Raw genomic sequence first — 19,073 nt, forward strand, 5'->3', positions numbered from 1 at the left:
AATGAAACCCATAGAACTTGAAATCTCAGACTCTTCAGTGACTTTTGAGAGGAGACAGGGATGCAGTCAGGAGTGCTCTTCTCGCCGACTCGGCTACTTTTCTCTGGGGTTTGCTTTCTGTACGAATAATGGCTCTTCCACTTTTGTAAATTTCCTATTCAGGAAGTAGGGTCTTATTCCTGCCTGGAGAGTTCTCTCTTCCCTTCCCCTTCCCCTCCTCTTCCCTCCCCTTCCCCCTCCCTTTTTCTCCCTTCTCTTCCCCCTCTTCGCTATCCCCTCTCCCCTCTCTCCTCTCCCCTCTCCCTTTCTCTCCTTCCCTTTCCCTTCCCTAAAGAAATGTATCTCTGTCGTTGAGTTTTAAAGTTCTGCTCTGATCTGGCACAGCACAACACCTGTAAAGCAGTGCTTTGGGGGCGGGGGCGCTAAAGGAAAAGAATTGCTACAAGTTCTCACTTAGCCTAGAAAGCATGGGAAAGGGGCACTGAGCTCAGGTAAGGTGGGAAGGAGATAACAGTAATGAAGTTGTGTTCTTTGAAAAACAGCCATAATAAAGCTCACAGGCAAACACATATAGAGACAGACAGACAGACAGACAGACAGAGGCAAATGTATGACACATGGGTGCAACAGAGGATGGAAAAGGGTATCTGTTTCCTGGAATTGGAGTTACAGAGTTGTGATCCACTATATAGTGTTAAGAATCAAACCCTCTATCCTCCAGAAGAACAGCCAGTGCTCTTGACCGCCCAGCCATCTCTTTGGGCTCAGCAATTCTAAATACAAAGCAAAACAAATCTGTTTTTAAGCTGAAACTATACAATGTATACTAGTTGGTGAGTTTGAACATATGTGTGAACCACTGGAAACATCATCATGGTCAAGAAAGTTAACACACTCATCAACTCTAAAAGCTTCCTTCTGTTTTCACCTGTGGGTAACTGCGTGCACTCGTCCATTCACTTGTGTGTGCACCTGAGTGGGTAAAGAACATTTAACTTGAGTTCTGCTTTCAATGTTCTCAGTGTAAAATACAGTATTGTTAACTACAGTTGCAACTTTCCTTCTTAATCTTAAAAATCTTAAAAGTAAGACCTCAAAGTTCTTCTGAAGGGATTCCATACTCTACACAGATTTGGGGAGTACAAATTTCCAGTAGTACCAAGTGGTGCACAGTCTGCCTGACCACACTCACCTGACAGTTCACCCAGAGTCCCTATCTGGACTTCAAAACGCAGGATATTAAATGCATTGAAAATAATAACACAAATAATAAATAACAATAAATAATAAATTCCACCTTTGGGTGGATGTGTTTTGGAGGAAGGGGAAGAACCTGGTGGTCACTTAGTGCAGAAAGCTGAGAGCCTCTGCAGTCCTGATTCGTTCCCGTTAGTTTTTGAGATAGTCTCTCACTGAACCTGGAGCTTGTCATTTAGGTTAAACTAGCCAGTAAGTGGTAGAGTCTGGCTTTACTATACATATTATGGAATTCAAAGGCAGATCCACCTGCTTAAGCATTTCGCCCACTGGGTCATCTCCCCAGCACCTATACTCTGGTTGGTTGGTTGGTTGGTTTTGACATTGCTTCTTTGTTATTTGAGCTCACTCTGTAGCTTTATAGACCAGGCTGGGCTTACAGTCACAGCAATCCTCCTGCATCAGCCTCCTAGATGCTGAGGTTGCATTATATGCTTTCTTCCTCCTGCATTCCTTGCTGACATGAAATCGGAGTGATAAGGAACAGGTCACATAAAAATACAAAAACATCCTGTGAACTCAAGCCACATGGCAAGAGAAAGAACGGGCGATTTAACCTTGGAAACACAGTCCAGAGATCAGTGTTTTAGAACATTGGGAAAGGTGAACAGGGCTTAGGTTCCATATAATTAATGTCTATGGGGCAAGGCAGCAGCCCATGGTTGTTTCCCAACAGTCTTTCCTCGTTTCTCATTATTAGTCTTATAAACTTAGTTTTGCTCAGGTAGTCATGTACCCCATACACGGAGATGGATGAATGGTCAGTCATGCAGGTAAGCCATGCCTCTTAACCTAGTAAAATCAATACCATTTCCTTCCAAGAAATATCTTATAACTTATTCTTTGTTATCCTAAAATTGAAGTGAGTTGATTTAGGCTAAGCATATAACTTTCCTTCAAAGTCAACAAGTCCCTAACTAGTATGAGAAATAAAAACAAATTAGTTTGACATATCAAATAAAAAAAATTACATGAACGCTCAGAGCAACTGCTTAGAAAACATCACTATACAGTCATGTTCTTGTAGCTTTAAAAAATGGCCGCTGTGATTGAAGTAAATACAAAGAAAAGCAGACACTTTGTGTGAACTTTGAAAACCACGCTCACACTCCCCTTGCCCAGGCTGGCTTCCAACGCAATCAGTGATTCTTAGTCAAGTCTCAGAGCATATTTCCATAATTTACAGAAAAAAAATAAATTAAAGCAGAAGGTATACTCCCGGTTTACTAATGTGAAAAATTGTTCAGTAGAAAAGGAATCTTGAGGTCTTTGTTTTCCCCCATTAATTAATTATTTATTTAGTTTACATCTCGATCACAGTTCCTCCTTTCCTCCCAGTCCCCTCCCCTCACGAATCCCCATGCCCCATCCCTCCTCCTTCATCTGTAGAAAGAGGAGGTCGCTCCTGGTTATCAATCCACCCTGACACCCTGTGCAGGACTAGGCACAAACTCTCCCACTGAGTCTAGCCAAGACAGCCTAGAGAGGTGGACAGGGTCCGCAGGCAGGCAACAGAGTCAGCGTAAGCGCCCTCTCCAGTTGTTGGAGGACCCTCATGAAGACCAGGTTCCATGTCTACTGCATACGTTGGGGAAGGGAGGGGCTGTGTCCTTGAATGTTCTTTGGTCGGCAGTTCGGTTTCTGGGAAGGTGTTTTAGGGGTTCCCATCAAGGTGTTCTACAGTTGTGTTTTGTTGTTGCAGTGGTATTACTGTGGCTTAAACCTACCAGTAATCCACCAGCCTCCCACCAGGGAGGACTACATCCCCCACCCACCGCCTGGCATTCAAAGTTTGATTCGAAGTTGCTCAGGCAGACACAGTTTAATAACTTTTGATACTTTTACCTTGAGGCCCAGCCCCATCTTTTCCCTAGCCGTCTCACAGTGAGAATGATCAGCTGTCCTGTACAAAAGCAGTTAATAAAACCAAAGGCAGAGAGAGAAATTAAATGTTAAGTACCTCCAGTGTGTGAGAGACTCTCTATTCTGAATTCCTATGTACAATTAATGAATGTTAGCAATGGATGCTATTAGTACCTCCCCTAGCCCCACTATTTTCCAAAATATATATAGAGTCATTTTATTTTTACTAAGGGTAGCCCCTGGTGGGCCTGTACATCCTTCCTTCTGGATGCTTTCACAGGGTGACTTGTCCGACAACCACCTTAGAGCTGTCTCTAGGAAGGACGCGGTGTTTCAATAGCTAAATAGACACGAAATAAGTATAAGGATATAAAGCGCTTAAATAAATATCGTAAGAAAGTAGTTTAAAAGGACAAAATATTTTGAGAAAAAGCTTTGGAGATGCCGGGGATCGAACCCGGGGCCTCATACATGCGAAGCATGCGCTCTACCACTGAGCTACATCCCCACCTACACCAAGGAGGCTACTCACAATCCCTATCTTTTTAAAAAAAAAAAAAAAAAAACCCAGCGTGATTTTTCTAACGGTTCTATTTAGTGAAAGGCATTCTTAGGACAGATTTCAGCTGTACCGGAGCAGCTCCTTTGGAGACCCCCAACAAAGCTCAGGATCGCCGGAAGAAAACAGAGTTTCAAAAGTCTCCACACTACCGATTCTTCTGATGACCAAGTCACCTACCAGACACAGGCAGAAAGGATTGAGGGAACCGAGGGATTTCCCACCCTCTTTTCTGGAGCATTTTCTTCAGCTCAAAGGGCCAAAATTTTTGCGTCTGATTAAATCTAATTAATGCCAATGAAAACGCTGTAAGCTGAAACCGTCAACACCTACCCTGGTCTTTGTTCACATTGGCAAGGGCTATCTAAGCGCACCTGACTGTAAAGCAGGGACCCACGAACTTCAGCTTCACCAGGGATCCTAGAAGGTCCTTTCTGCACCTCCTCAAAGGGCCCTAGCTGCAGCACCTTCACCCTGGATCCGTACAACCAGAATCTCAGACAGGTGCCGCCGCCTCTGAGTCACTAAACCACACTCAGTGGTCGCAGCCGCAGACAAAAAACAAAGGTTCTGTTTCTCGGTTCAGAAAGTCTGTAGCAGAGAACAGTGACTCTTCAGAAGTAGAAATGAACCTCAAAGACACGATCCAGGAAAGTGGTCATTAATTAATATATTGAACTTCATTAAAATTAAAACAGCCTGTAAAAGACAAAAGACAGGCCCCAGGCTGAGGGAAAAAATACTGTTCTGTCATGCTTGATAAATCGGGTATCCTCAATATCTAAAGCATGGTGGTGAAGGTACCTCCGGAGGCTGAAGCAACAGTATTGCTGAGTTTGGAGAAGTCTGGACCACATATTGAGTTCTAGGCCAATCTGGACCACAGAATGAGACACTGTCACAGAATAAAACAAACTGTGAGCCGCCTTGAATTAGTCCATTGTGTTAAACTCCACTGTCTCTGATGTTCTGCACTCTGAAGTATGTTCTGTGTAAGAACCCAGCGGAGGTCTATACCGCAGAGGTTCTGAGTTGCACGGACTCTTCCATTCCTTCACAGCAAAGCTTCAACTTTCATCAGAAACCTATGGGCGAATTCTTTGAAACCACATAGGTCTTTTTAAACTACAATCGATTGATACATTTTGCCTGACGCTGAGCATATAGCTCAGTGATAGAGTGCTTGAGATGCCTTAAGGTGGGCCAACGGGAGTGCCCTTCAGGCATCATCTTGGGAACTGACTTAGGCTAGCAGTATAGCACTTAGAATAGGCCTTAGCCTTGTTAACCTTGTTCTGGTTTGGCTTTGAGGTAGAATGCAGTCCAGCAGGTTCTGAAAGAACAGAGTTGTATAAAAGGATCGATGTAGCCAGTACATTTTAGGTTCTGAAGACTCAGATAGAAAGACCTCTCTACAGTATTTATGAGGCAAGTTTTGATGTTGCTAGTGTAGCTCAGGAGAGGCATGCTTAGCATACAAAGGCCCTGAGTTCAGCCCCCATCTCTTCCACCCACAAATCCATCCTGTAGGCTGAAGACTGTGAGCTAAGCTTTCCCACCAACAATTCTTAGTTGCAATCTTCCGCGGTGGCGTATTTGTTAACCTCTATGAGATTTAAGAAGCTACTTTGCTTATTTATATGACCTTGGACTTTTTTCATGAAGTATGATGTTTATTAACTTGGCAAATTCTATGCACTCTCCGTGCGCAATATGATAATTTGAAATACATACATTTCAGACATATATTCACACATAAATTTCCAATGGCTTACTAGAATTTATCAGTGTATGTTTCTTTGATCTGGAGGTCTGGAGACCTTCCTCCCATCTGTCCTTCCTGTGAGTGGCTGAGAAGGGAAGAGGGGAGGAAGAAAAGATGAAAAGGAAAGAAAAAGAGAAGGTGGAGAAGGAAGGGAGGGGAGGGAGGAGAGGGAGGGAGGGGAAGAATAGTCTATGAGGAGCCTTTGTGGAAGCTCAGAGGAGGGAAGAGCCTCACACCCACACTTACTCTGGACTCTGGCTTTGCCCTGGATGATTCTTTCAATCCCTACCAGCAGTCTGATTTTGGGGTCCCAACAAGAGCTTTGATGGGCCAACGTAATTCTGATCACACAGTTCAGTTTATGAAGCAAAATTGTTTCTGTGTATCACCTAAATGAGGAGAAATATTTTAGAAAAACTGAGTGTAAAAGAAGGTTTGAGGAAAAGATAAAAGACTCGAGTTCTAATATCTGACAAGGGGAAATGGTTAGTTTGCTGCTGTAGGATGGAGACACTGCTGATGATACTTACTCAATAACATGATACATTCCAATACCTCCACAAACTGTCTTCTGCTTACATTTTCATACGTTCTTAACCTCATTCAACAAAAGCCTTTCTGTCCCTCTCATAATTTTACCCTCACTACCATTGTGTGTTAGTAGATTTGGCTTCATGCTTTCATGAACTATTGCTTCTTAACTCCTTAGAAAATATTCTCATCTATAGTTGTGCCTTATAAATGACTCATGCACTTTACTCTTCAATCACTTTGAACAGTCATTGACTCTGACTGAACTTTAAAATAATATTGGTAACATCCATACTAATTAAATATCAGGGAAAGAAAGAATGTAAGCTCGAAGCCATCCTGGCTATCTACAGTGTGATTTCTAGGACAAATGTCTTTTAGAGAGATTTGGTTGTAATGAAAATAAAAGTCACTTTTGGGCTGGAGAGATGGCTCAGCCAGCGGTTAAGAGCACCCGACTGCTCTTCCAGAGGTCATGAGCTCAATTCCCAGCAACCACATGGTGGCTCACAACCATCTGTAAAGAGATCCGATTCTCTCTTCTGGTGTATCTGAAGATAGCTACAGTGTACTTATATATAATAAATGAATAAATCTTTTTAAAAAAAGTCACTTTTATTTCTCTGGTGTTGTTGGTGTAAGTTTGAGATTTGGTCATGTGGTCAGGCTGGCAATGTTTACATATGTAATCTTTGAGCAAAGCTGTATTGCCGGCGAACCTGCAGATCTGTGAAGATTATGAGAAATTAAAGATCTAGATTGATAGAAAAAGAAGCCTCAAGAATGTTTCCTTCAGTTTCTTTAAGTTGCTGAGTGGTGCCTTCTAGGATGTGGATGATCAGAAAGCTGTCTGGGACTCCTGTCTGTCTCTTTCCTCAAGCCTTTTTCTCCACACTGCCTGCAAGGGCTCTAATCAGTATTGTAGAACAGAGAGACTCCAGGTCCTTCTAGGGAAGCTGGGTGCATTGGACAATTAACAACACTTTTCAAATCTCAAACATCCTAGAAAGACAAAAGGGTTGGGGAGGGAAAAGAAAACTGACAAGAAATAAAAAAGAAAAACTCTTCTCTGCATGACTTCTGTGGTTCGGCTGGGAAAGCATTGTGAGGAAAATAGGAAGAAGGTTCTAGGCTCAATCCTGAGTCTTGGTGAATCAAATTTTTACTAATGTGAGATTATTCCTTTGTGATATGGGAATTCTGAATGTTTAGTACAATAATCTCCTCTACCGTTGGTATTATACTGTTGGTATATTGTAGTGTGTTGACACTCAAGTCTTCACCTAGGAAAACTATAGTTTGATTTTGTAATGATTTTATAACTCGATAAATTTTTTCTTTTCCTCTTTCACCCTCTCTTCTTCCTTTCTTCGCTCTTTTGTTTTTGAAATAGTGACAGTTCAGCTCAGGGCTCAGCAATTAAGACATTTTTAATTTGATAATGAGCTTGACAATCAAAGCCCACATCTATTGTTTTGACTGTATATGCATTGGTAAGGAAAAATAACAGAATGTGGTACACAGACATGTGACCCTGAAAAAGAATGAAACAGCACTCAACCACTACTGGAGAGGGGTCCACAGCAACCGGAGAGGAAAATGTCACATAGTATCTTCAAGGAACCTGAACTGTCACCGTTGTTTGGTCATCTGCACATGAGGAACAGTAATCATTTAATTTTCAGGTACTTAAGTTTGTCTGAAACACTGCCTACCTATGCTCTCTCCTAAGAGGAAACTACCTCAATTTGTAAGGGCTCTGTGGCTTAGCTGGTTAAAGCACCTGTCTAGTAAACAGGAGATCCTGGGTTCAAATCCCAGCAGGGCCTCTAGGAGACTTGTCTGTCAGTTTTAAGGATTGAGGATTTCGCACTACTGTTTTGTTACCAGTCCCACTACACACCCTACTGTATCTGTAACCATTATCAACCAATACCTTTGGTAAAATAAAACTGATTTTAAAGCACTGGCTCAACCTAACCCTGCCAGAAAGAAGTCAAAGGCAGATCTGTGTGTGCAGTCCAGTTTTGGGGTTCTTAGTGGGTGAGGGAGTGGTTGTAAAAGTTAGATCTTTCCCTTGGATTGTCCCACTCATCAATATCTTAATTACTCTAGCTGTAATTTTCTATAAAGAACTAAAACTGAATGCCTCAAATTCAGAAAGGGTCTGTAGACCTTGCTCAAGAATTTTAGTGAAATGTCAAGAAACTTGTGGAGAAATATTATGAATGTAGATTTATTATGGTTGGGGCCAGCAGCATGTGCACTGGCCCAGTGTGCCCAGAACAACAGAACAACATAGAAGTATCAGTTCTTATTCACTCAAACAAAACTTGAGTTCATTCTCAGTTTCTCCTCCCCTCCTCAGCTCTCCTTGTCCCCTCCTCCAACCCTCCAATTCCTCCCCCCACCTCTCCACCCCTCCACTGAATTTAGCTCCAGGCACAAGACTCTGTCTCAGGTCCACTCAGTAACTCAAGTAAGAGAGCCTTTGCAGATTCCCACCACTTCCTCTCAGTTTCTTATTTCTGAGTAAAAGAAGTTTCCAGTGTTTAATTATTTTTTTTTTTTTAACATTGGCAATTTGTTCTCAGCTGTGATTTGGCTCTTGAGTGAGTAGCTTCCTCAAAGCACGTCTCAATGGTAGGTGACCATCAACTGCAGAAAATCCAAGACAGAGGGTAAAAAAGAGGAACATATAGTTAAACACCACAGGGCAGCCTTGGACTTCAGCCACACAAGTGAAACCTACCCCAGCTACAGAGAAAATGCTCAGTGTGGCCATGTCCCAAATTTAAACTCAGATTGTTGTGAGCAAATAAACAAGTGTGTTTTGTTTTCAATCACTTGATTTTCAGTAGTTAGCTATACAACGAAGGTAAACTCTGTGTTGTTTCTTTTGTCTTGCTGACAGTTTTGTACAAGGAATCAAAGGGAACTGAAAGAAAAGCAATTGTAACAGAGCACATTCTGATACTTTCCCTATGCAGAGAAAGCATCTCAAAAGGATCACAGCAGCAGACCAAGGTGTGGACTGACAGAGTGGGAGAAAGAACGGTCTCTTCTAAGGTAGCATTCACAACCAAACTGAGTGCTTGCAGGTAGAAAAAGGATCCAGTCTGAATTTTTTTGGAAATCAGGAATTCCTGTCTAGCCTGAGAATAACCGGAAATGAAGCTGATCACATTTGTTGCTGAATAACTTCAAGACCATTGTGTGACTCAGAGGTAGATTGCAGGCTAAGCATTGAGGGAGTCCAGTGATCTTGGACTCCACATTGCTTTTCTTTCTCCCCATAACTCAATAAAGCGTCCAAGGTTCCCATCTTTAAATTGTCTTTAACCATATTTTTTCTTGCTGATATGCCAAGTAAATCCATCACTGGACAGTTTTTGAATGCATCTATTTAACTCTAGTTCCTGGCCGCTGTAAGCCTGGCTGCATCAGCACATGTAGGCCTGTAAGTCTCCAGCCATCAGTTCACAGTTTCCTGGATTATAGAAAAGACAAAAGGAAGGAAGGAAGGAAGGAAGGAAGGAAGGAAGGAAGGAAGGAAGGAAGAAAGAAAGAAAGAAAGAAAGATGCTGAAAATGCAACTCTGCTGTAGTGCTTCTGTCAGGGTGAGGTCCTGGTTCAATTCCCAGCCCATCTTAGCACTGTGGGGTTATAGGCTGAGGAGTAAAGAGCCATCCTTAGCTCCTCCTCCTTTAGTCTGCAGCTCACTCTGACAGTAGAAATCAATTACAAAAGGTGTTGGAAGGGATGGGGGTGCACATACCTGTAATCCTAACACGTGAGAGAGAGGTCGGGGTAGAATGACTGGGGAATTCAAGGCCATCTTCTGCTACATAGTTTAGTTGGAGGCAAGCCTTAGCTACATGTAACTGTCTCAAACAAAGTGGTGGAATACCCAGCCAACATCCCTGAATATTCAGGATGAGAGAATAAGAGAACAACATCTTTGAAGAAATGTTAAGGTTTTCAAATTCCAAAGGGGGGGAAATGTAGTCAAAACAAAGATGTTGTCAAATGATCACATACAGGAACTTCAGGTGATCTCAGCTTTGGACTGAAAGCAGTGATCTAGTTCCGTAATTTTGATTCTTTGTGAAAGTCCAATCATGCACCCCCTAGCTCCGTAATCTTAACAGTTCAAATTTTATGTACAAAATAATTTCTCAATGGCGCCCCTCCACACTCAAGACCTGCCTGGGTTTCAGAGTGATTTCAAGACCAACCGGGGGAACTAAGTGAGCTCCTGTCTCAAAATAGAAAGTAGAGACCTAGGGGTATAGCCAGTGGTAAGTGCTTGCCTAACACATGCAAAATCCTATATTGAACCCCCGGCATCAAAAACATTTTGATTAGTTTTAAAAATCTAGTTAAATAAAAATAATTTCCATCAACAACACAGGAAAGAGACTGGTGACTCTGTGGAGATTGGCAGTCACATACAGAAACATAAGAGCCATTCCATGACAGAACTGTTACTACCTAGATTCTGGCTGACTTTCACCAGTCCAACCCTATCTGCTTTGTGCTGTCTGTGACTTTCTTACATAATTTTTCTTTCTTTGAAGGCACTTTATGAAGAATTCAACAATTGTATGGCTTTATTCTTTGAGATACATGCTTTGAAATATCTCTCAGAGGTTTTCCTATGAGAGATGGTTTTAGCAAGGTCACCTACTGGGCTTTGGGGACATATATTAGTAAGAATGGGTTCATCTCCCCAGTAATGAAGAATGTCATTTCTTTGGATAATGAAAGCTTATGACAGGATACTTTGTAGCCTATATGAAACCAGCACCAGAAGGAAGAAGTCGTCTGATTATACAATTTAAACTTAATTTAATAAAATTTAAAACTAAAACATGTAGTAGTAAATAATAATAATAATAATAAAAATAAATAATAATAATAATAATAATAATAATAATAGGAGCGGGACACCATCTAACGCCAGCACCGGCACCAGCAGGCCACATGGCGACAGCGGTCTCATTCGGCCAGCCAGACTCAGCAGACTCTCTGGCTCTCAAAACGTCTCCACCCGACTCGCTAAGTTCCCAATTTCCACACCACTCTACCAGCGGCTACTCTCTGGGCCCTGTAGCGATCTCTCCGTCTCCAAGACTAGCCCTCTCTGCTATGATGGGCTCTGCTCGCATTCCCAGCATCCACATCCTGTATAGTCGCAACTCTCCGTAACCTGTTAAAATCAAAACTCTAGAAGCTTGTGATTAATCAATCAGATTTATATCAGTAAATTCTCACTCCACAAAACGTCCACACAATAAACTCAGAGCCAATTGATACTGATATAAACTGCCCACCTAGATAAAACAAATTATCCTATAATAATCCATCCCTTATAAGATATTCATAGCTACCTGTGGCTAATTAAAGCTACACGGGGGTGGGTCATCCTTCTCCTCTGTCTTCTCTTCTCTCTTTCCCACCTTTCAAAAACTCTGACCCCATCTTTCTTTTTCACTGCCCAATCACAGACCTTGCCTTATCTTGTGCCTGCCCTCACCTGCACATAGACATCAATCCACAAAACCAAGGTTCTGAAGTTGAAGAAACTTTGAAAAACACCCACCCCCGAACCTTAAGGGGAAAAGGACACCTTTTCCTTCCAAGGTTATATTGTTTCATCATAACAATAATAATACAAACTAGTCTATAACATCCTACAGTCAACAGTAAGGTCTCCGATGAGGCAAACGGTTAGAATGGAGGTGCTGGGGATCGAACCCAGGGCCTCGTGCATGCTAAGCACGCGCTCTACCACTGAGCTACACCCCCGCTGGCGGACAGAGCTTCAGACTATTCTGTACTGTGGTTTACATTATTATTTGAGGTTGGGCATCTAATGCTTAGTCTCTTGAAATTCTGTTTCTCGAGTTTTGAATAGTTGGATTTTCCCATAGTTGTCAACTGCAAGACAGCAGGCAAAACACTCATGCACATCACGCGCGCGCGCGCACACACACACCTGCTGTTAGAATGCCGGGTTTTGAGCATGTTCATCAAGAACTATATCATTGACATACATACCGGACTCTTGCCAGATAAGAATTTTATTAACTCTGCTTATGAAGTTAATTTACAAACTGTGGACGTAGTGCATCTATTTCCTTAGACCTCTTTTATTAGTGTGAGTACATTGTTTGCTTTTCAGAACATGTTTTGTATATTGTCACACGGACATTCGAATATTTCTCTTTTGTGAGAGGTTATACCTGTGGCTTCTGTGCCCTCTCCCCACACACTCCCCATGTTCTCTGCACATCTTAGTCAAGTGCTGTCCGGTGCTGTACCACTGAACCATAACCCGAGTCCCTGTCAAGAGACTTGGGCTTGCTTTTTCTTTCAGGCGCTTCATAGAATCGAGCCTTCAATGTGCTAGACTTAACTCTATTTTTCAGTTGATTCCTATCTTCCCACCTATATCTACATTTCTCAGAAAAGTCATAGGCTCCTTTAAAAAAAAAAAAATCTGGCATTCCTTTTTGGAGTCTTTTCGACAGCTTCCTGGGCACTCCTGTAGGAATCTGAAGTCCCACTTAAGATTCGGTATTGGGATCTGCCCTGGAGGGGTGCTGGGATCTGCTGCCTTGCGGTTGGCAACTATGGGAAGATTTTGAAGTCTTTCATTCAGAACACCTTTCTGTGTCTAGAGCAAACAATTCAAAACTCGAGAAACAGAATTTCAAAAGTCTAAGCATTAGATGTCCAACCTCAAACAACAATGTAAACCACAGTACAGAACAGTCTGAAGCCTTGTTCGCCAGCGGGGGTGTAGCTCAGTGGTAGAGCGCGTGCTTAGCATGCACGAGGCCCTGGGTTCGATCCCCAGCACCTCCATTCTAGCCATTTGCCATCGTATGGGATCTTACTGTAGTAGGGTGCTTTGTACATTTTCCTCGCGTTTTACGTCCATAAAAGTGTGTTTCTCTTATTCACAGAGATGTAACTTTGCTATTTATTCATTTCGTCAACGGCTCATCGGTTTCTACAACAAGACTGCTTCTCCTCAAGGGAACGGCTGGGAGGCCATGTACTGAAATGCAACTGCCGAGTGAAAGTTTCATGAAATTATACATTTTACATCTACTGTGTGTGTGTGTGTAATGTGCATGGGTATTTTGCCTGCATGTATGTATGTTCTTGTTGCCCACAGCCTAGTAGAGGCTATTGGACCCCCTGGAACTGGAATTATACAAGGCTGTGAGCAGCTGTGTAGATGCTGGGTATTGAACCTGGGTTTCTGAAAGAACAATTACTGTTTTTGGATTTTTGGGTTTTGTTTTTTGTTTTTGTTTTATTTTAACCACTAAGCCATCCGTCCAGCTCCACGACCATTTTTTTAAATCTCAGCGAGATATTTTGTAGATATAGAATAGACGATTCTAAAATGTGTATAGAAAGTCATAATTCTAATAAATGTGTATAGAATTATAATAGCTGAAATTCTCCTAAACAATTTATCACAGGGCCAATCTACCTAGTTACTATTTCTACTATTATGTAACTGCAATTACAAGGACTGTTTGTTCATTGCAGAGACACAGACACATGGAAGTAGAATAAAACAGAAAAATAAACTCCCACAGATATTCCCAACTGTTCAGAAGTAATACTGGTCAGGGAAAATAGACTTTTAAGAAGTGGTGCTGGAAAGTTTGGGCGTCCGAGCATATGAATGAATGAAAGAACTCTAACATCTCATATGAGAATTAAATCGAAATGGATTATGGATATAAACTTAAACTTTTAGGGAAAATGGAAGGAAATCTCGCTGTCTTGGGAGCCGGCAAAGGTTTAAACATTTAAGCAAGTAGGACTATCTTCTGTATCCCTGACAAGGTATCCTCAACAGTAAAACCAACGGAGTTTGGAAAGGCCTTCTCACAGAAGTGCATTGGGAACAGAATCTCTTGTTTCTTGCAGTTTTGACAAGCTCAAAAGATGGAGGTGCCGGGGACCGAACCCGGGGCCTCATGCATGCAAAGCATGCGCTCTACCACTGAGCTACACCCCCTGTACCTGAAAGCTCCTGAATTCAGCTCTCCAGCTTTGTTACAAGTGTTGAAATACTTCCAATACAGGACCCTAAATATAGGAAAAGATTTAGATGGTCACAGGGAGCTAACTCTGAGTCTCAAGAATCTCCTACTGCTCCTGGAGAAGAATCCAATTCTGAATTCTCTTAATATTCTCCAGAAATTCTTCAACCAAGGCACAAAGTGACAGAAACATCCCTTTTCCTCACCCAGGAGGCTTTATTTTTCTTGTTTATTCAATGAAAATATGAAAAGCAAGAGTTGTTGGAAGAAATGTATCGTCAGAAAGCACCCTGAAAGAGGCTTTGTTGTATTACAACTATCCACAGAACAAGTCGAAAATTACAAATTTAAATGCAAAAGAATCCACACACTGAGCTTTATTCAAAGTGCAAACCCAAGATGCTCTGATTGAAAACCTTTGCAAATTCCAGACCCTCCATGCTCACAGTATATAATTATTTTTCTATGAATTGGTTCATAATTCTGGTAAAAATACCTCTTCTATATACATACCCAATATCAAAGTAGGAATAAATTGTAAATGCACATTAGATTAAGAAAATCTTCAAAGCTAATAGTATTCTAAGTTTAAAATTTTAAATAAAGCCTACGCTATATCATTAAGACTTTACAAATCTTAGCTAGCAGGACATGCAACCAAAGGAGTAGGAAGAGCACACAAAACTTTGGGTTTGCAAAACAGTAAAAGCTATAGTTACATAGAGTGTACTTTTGAGTGTGAGATGCAAATGTTAAAGTCATCATAGTTATCGATTTGTAGTTATCAGTTGGTTCCCTGGGATTCAACCAGAGACCTTTAGATCATTATCCGCTTCCAGTTGCACTATTTCAACTACCTGGAGTCTCCGTTCTTCACCATTCTCTCAGAATACTAAAACTTTCATGTGTAGGATCAGTGTATTTTTTAAATGTCTTTCTTTACATCTGGATCACCCACCATTCGCACCCTTAATGTCAGTTCTACAGTAATCTGTGTCTGAGACTATGTTCACTTTTGACGTTAAATAGGTTCCTTTCACAAGTGTTGGTAATGGAACCCAAGTGTTGCAGGATGGTTGATTATTTTACATAAAAAACCTAATTGTTACCAAAATAGGAAAGCTTAAAAAGGTACTGAGTTTGTCAGATGCAGTTAGCTAGTTGTGTCCTGAAGCAATACACTGGGTGTGCCTCTATGAGCCTCCATAGAATAGAACAATAAAGAATGGAAAGTTCCTGCCTAGTTTAAGGCAAGATGCTTGGTAAGGTCTTGTGGTCTTTGCTCTATAACCTGAGGCAAAGTCAGCTGGGTGGCCTAGAGCTACCCCATCATAAAATGGTGAAATGGTGGAGCATTACTGACTTGATTACCCCTCACCACCATGACAGTGGCATGGATCAGCCTGCCAAGGGTGTGGGGTAGAGCTGAAGACTTCTTTGAGAAGCAATAGGCTTTTGATAGATCTCCATTTCTGGCTTGGAAGAGCCTTTACGGAAGGAGCTCCTGGTAATAAGGATTTTCTCTTTGGGCTTGCAGGAAAAAGAGAGAAGCAGCTGGCAAGGCACAGGTAAAACAGTGTTCCAGGAAAGAGAGCTGAGGGACCTGCTTGGGTTTGGAGGAGCTCAAGAGAAAGGTACATTAACTGGGTAGAATGACACAGATTTCTAAAGACCTAGCAGTTTAGTTTTGGGATCCCACTTGAAAAAAGATACTTTGTATATCATTAAAATAAAGTTATCTCTGTGAGCTAGCAGGTTTTTATCTCAGTTTACACCTCTGGTGTCTTTATTGGTATAAACATTAGTTTACACCCAAGGTCTCACATGGCCAGGCAAATGTTCTGACTCTAGGCCTCATCCCCTGCCTCCTGTTCTACCTTCTAAGGACGTGGTAGAAAGAAATGAATAGACTGGGCTTGGTAGTCGGATGAGGTTTCTCCTTCCAGTTGAAAAACAAAACAAAACTAACAACCAAAACCCCAAAGGCAGCAGATCCCCATTGTTATTTTTGTTGTTGTTATTGTTGTTTGCAGGTCCCCTTTCCTTTGCACTGGCTGTGTTGACAGTCATTCATGCTTGTGCCAGACTCTGGGGTTGATACAGGAATGACCATTTACATGCACTTACCACCAGACACACAGTTTCACCCAAAAATGTCATGAAGCTCTCCTTAAAATGTAGCCCCAGTTCATTGGGGAGGAGGTTGGGCGAGCACTTGAGAACACACATAAGGAAGCATTTTCTTGTGTGATTCAGGAACCTCTGGTTTTGGCAGCTCCTAGGGGAGCCAGGGGATTTCCTAGTTTCCTGTAGATGGAATCATCTGATTTAATGGGTTTTACTGTTATGAAATATAATGGGTTAAGGGGTACCTGGTAGGTCCATGCTAATGTATGCCCCTGAGAAATTACACCATGATATAAAGGGGGTTTATTGAGGGAAGAGAGAAGAACCAAGTCCTGGAGAAAGGATAAAGGCAGACAAGTGGAAATGTAGACAGGCAAACAGAGCAGAACAGAGCCATGAGGGTAGACAGTGGGGCACAGAAGGGCAGAAAGGGGGAAGGAGAGACCCACTAGGAACACATGGCAACAGAGAAAGAGGGGAGGAGAGGGAGGGAGAGAGGAGAGGGAGGGAGAGAAGGAGGGAGAGATGGAGAAAGGAAGAGATAGAGATAGAGAGAGAGAGAGAGAGAGCGAGAGAGAGAGAGAGAGAGAGAGAGAGAGAGCGCTTTTATACACACAAAACCCACCTGCCACCTGGTACACCTAGGTTGTTAGTCCCTGGGAGGAGCCTAGTGGAATCACCTGTATAAGCTAATGTTATTCCAAGTGAAAAAGATAAGAGCTTACTTATAGATTTGCTAACTCCTAATTCAAAAATCTACTGACACTGAATTTCACCCCAATGAACTCTATCAGCAAAGACGTTCTTCCACCTTCACACCCAGCTCTCAGTCCAGAAGGACTTAGGAGAGTCTCAGGAACATTGTAGCCAGTCATGAGAGGCAGTGTCTCCCTCCTCCATCCTGACAGAGGCCCAGAGACCACACAGTTGAGTCATCTGTGGGCCCACAGTGGGTTGACCTCATATTGCTCTTGTTCTGGAAGACCTCCAGGATGCTTGACCCTTGAAGAAAGAGAAAGATTGCATTTCTACTTTCTGGGTGCTTCATTCCAGATCTGTCTCTTTGACAGTGGAGACAGCTCTAGAATAAACACTGATTGAAGTTCTGTGGCATGTCATGCTGTGAGTTTTCCCGCTTAGCACTGTGGTTATAGAATCTGCAGATGCAAAGAGTTTTGCTTTGGGGATAGTTCAGTGTTTCCTGGAGGGTGGGAGAAGGGAGGTTTAAAAAGTACATTGTAAACCCTGCATTGCCATGTAGGTAGTCCATGCCTATGACCCCAGTATTTGGAATTTCAAAACAGAAGATATCCAAAAGTTCATAGTAAGGCCCTGTCTTTGGAAAAAAGCAAACAGAGTCTACTGTAGCTGAGAGTGTGATCTCACTCGTTATTTGTCTCTTGGAGAGCTGAGGCAGAAGCATTCCAAGGTCTAGTTCTAGAGCTCTAATGTGTGGGGCTTCAGACAGCAGACCTTTTCCAGAGGCACATAGCTGTCCCTTTCCCAGACACCTGTGACCTCTGCCCTGTCTGTAGTTGAGGGATGATTATGTTAAGTCCAGTTTGTGGCTAACAAAAGCTGAGCTTGGCAAATACATGACTTCTCTCTACTACACTGAAATGTCTGGAACCATTTGGAAAGAATGAATGTGAAACAGAGTTAATAGCAGTGGCTTTGGGGAAGGAACATAAATTTCTTCACTCCTGAAACCTCAATGTCACTCAGCAGGGTGTTTTGGACAGTAAAACTGGGAAGCTGGCGGACAAATGAGGTTACAGCCTCATACAAGCAATAGTTGTACCCAGAACCTTAGATATGCTGAGCATACAGTCTGACACTGAACTACACCACAAACTGGCAGGGAGTGATTTAGAAACCTTTCTGACTAGTTACCACCTTTCCATTCTGTGATGTGTTTTAGGATTAAAATGAGCTCCGTTCATGTTCTTAAACTTCCTATAGTATGAGTTCTTTGGCATAGTTATACCAGCTTTAAAGATGGAGGAAGGGAAGAGGAGGAAAAAGGAAGGAGAAGGAGGAAGAGAAGGAGAGAAAGAAGAACGTTGCTCTTGATCTACAGTCAGCTGGTGAACAGCTTACCACCAAACTCCTGGCCATTTGTTAGACCAACCGTATTAGGGTTCTCTAAAGGAACAGAACTAATAGAATGAATGCATGCTAAGAGACTGTGTGTATGTCCCTCATCTGCCCAAACGGTTTTGTGGCTCATGCGAACTGCCTTAATTTTATTACTGTGATAAAACCACAACCAAAAGCAATTTGAGAAAAAAAGAGTTTATGACATCTTAGAAGTTAGACTCCATCATAACAGGAAGCAAGGGCAGAAACTCAAGCAGAGAGTATGTAGGAACCAGTAACTGGGTTGCTCCACTTACTGTTTTGTTTTGTCTTATTTTGTTTTTTAGAAACAGTTTCTCTGTGTAGCCCTGGCTGGCCTGGAACTCCCTCTATAGATAGATAAGGCATTCACTTGCCTCTGCTTCCCAAGTGCTGGACTAAAGACATGTGCCATCACCACCCAGCTTCAGCTTCCTTGATTATATAACCCAGGACCTTTTGCACTGCTAGCAAAGGACTGGGCCCTCCCAAATCAATCATTAATCAAGAACGTGCCCCCTGCAGGCCAATCCAATGGAGCCAATTTTTCAACTGTGAGTTCCTGCTAACCAAGTCACTTTTCTGTCAGCTTCAAAAAAAACCTAACCAGCACAAGGTCCAAATTGTGTAGGTTTAAAATGAACCTTCTGTATTATGTGTTGACTTCTTTTGTGTGCAGGAAATGAAGGCAGTCCGGGAACTGAGTGTTTCTTTGCTAGGGTGTGGGAGGTATTAGGAACCTGCACTCAGCCTCAAGGTATCACCCAACCCATCTCAA

The 19,073-nt window shown here is 42.2% G+C and overlaps 5 non-coding genes across 5 annotated transcripts; 2 read left to right on the forward strand and 3 right to left on the reverse strand.

Annotated features, from left to right (window-relative positions):
- Positions 1 to 3,556: 3,556 nt before the first annotated feature.
- On the reverse strand, positions 3,557 to 3,628 carry Trnaa-cgc3 (transfer RNA alanine (anticodon CGC) 3). The gene has a single exon. It is a non-coding gene; the product is annotated as a tRNA-Ala (tRNA).
- Positions 3,629 to 7,730: 4,102 nt separating this feature from the next.
- Trnat-agu7 (transfer RNA threonine (anticodon AGU) 7) lies at positions 7,731 to 7,804 on the forward strand. Its single transcript has one exon. It is a non-coding gene; the product is annotated as a tRNA-Thr (tRNA).
- Positions 7,805 to 11,714: 3,910 nt separating this feature from the next.
- On the reverse strand, positions 11,715 to 11,786 carry Trnaa-agc16 (transfer RNA alanine (anticodon AGC) 16). Its single transcript has one exon. It is a non-coding gene; the product is annotated as a tRNA-Ala (tRNA).
- A 990-nt stretch (positions 11,787 to 12,776) lies between these two features.
- Positions 12,777 to 12,848, forward strand: Trnaa-agc17 (transfer RNA alanine (anticodon AGC) 17). Its single transcript has one exon. It is a non-coding gene; the product is annotated as a tRNA-Ala (tRNA).
- A 1,105-nt stretch (positions 12,849 to 13,953) lies between these two features.
- Trnaa-ugc6 (transfer RNA alanine (anticodon UGC) 6) lies at positions 13,954 to 14,025 on the reverse strand. The gene has a single exon. It is a non-coding gene; the product is annotated as a tRNA-Ala (tRNA).
- Positions 14,026 to 19,073: the final 5,048 nt, after the last annotated feature.

This window comes from Rattus norvegicus, chromosome 17 (genome assembly GCF_036323735.1).
Source record: "Rattus norvegicus strain BN/NHsdMcwi chromosome 17, GRCr8, whole genome shotgun sequence".
NCBI classification, from domain to species: Eukaryota; Metazoa; Chordata; class Mammalia; order Rodentia; family Muridae; genus Rattus; species Rattus norvegicus.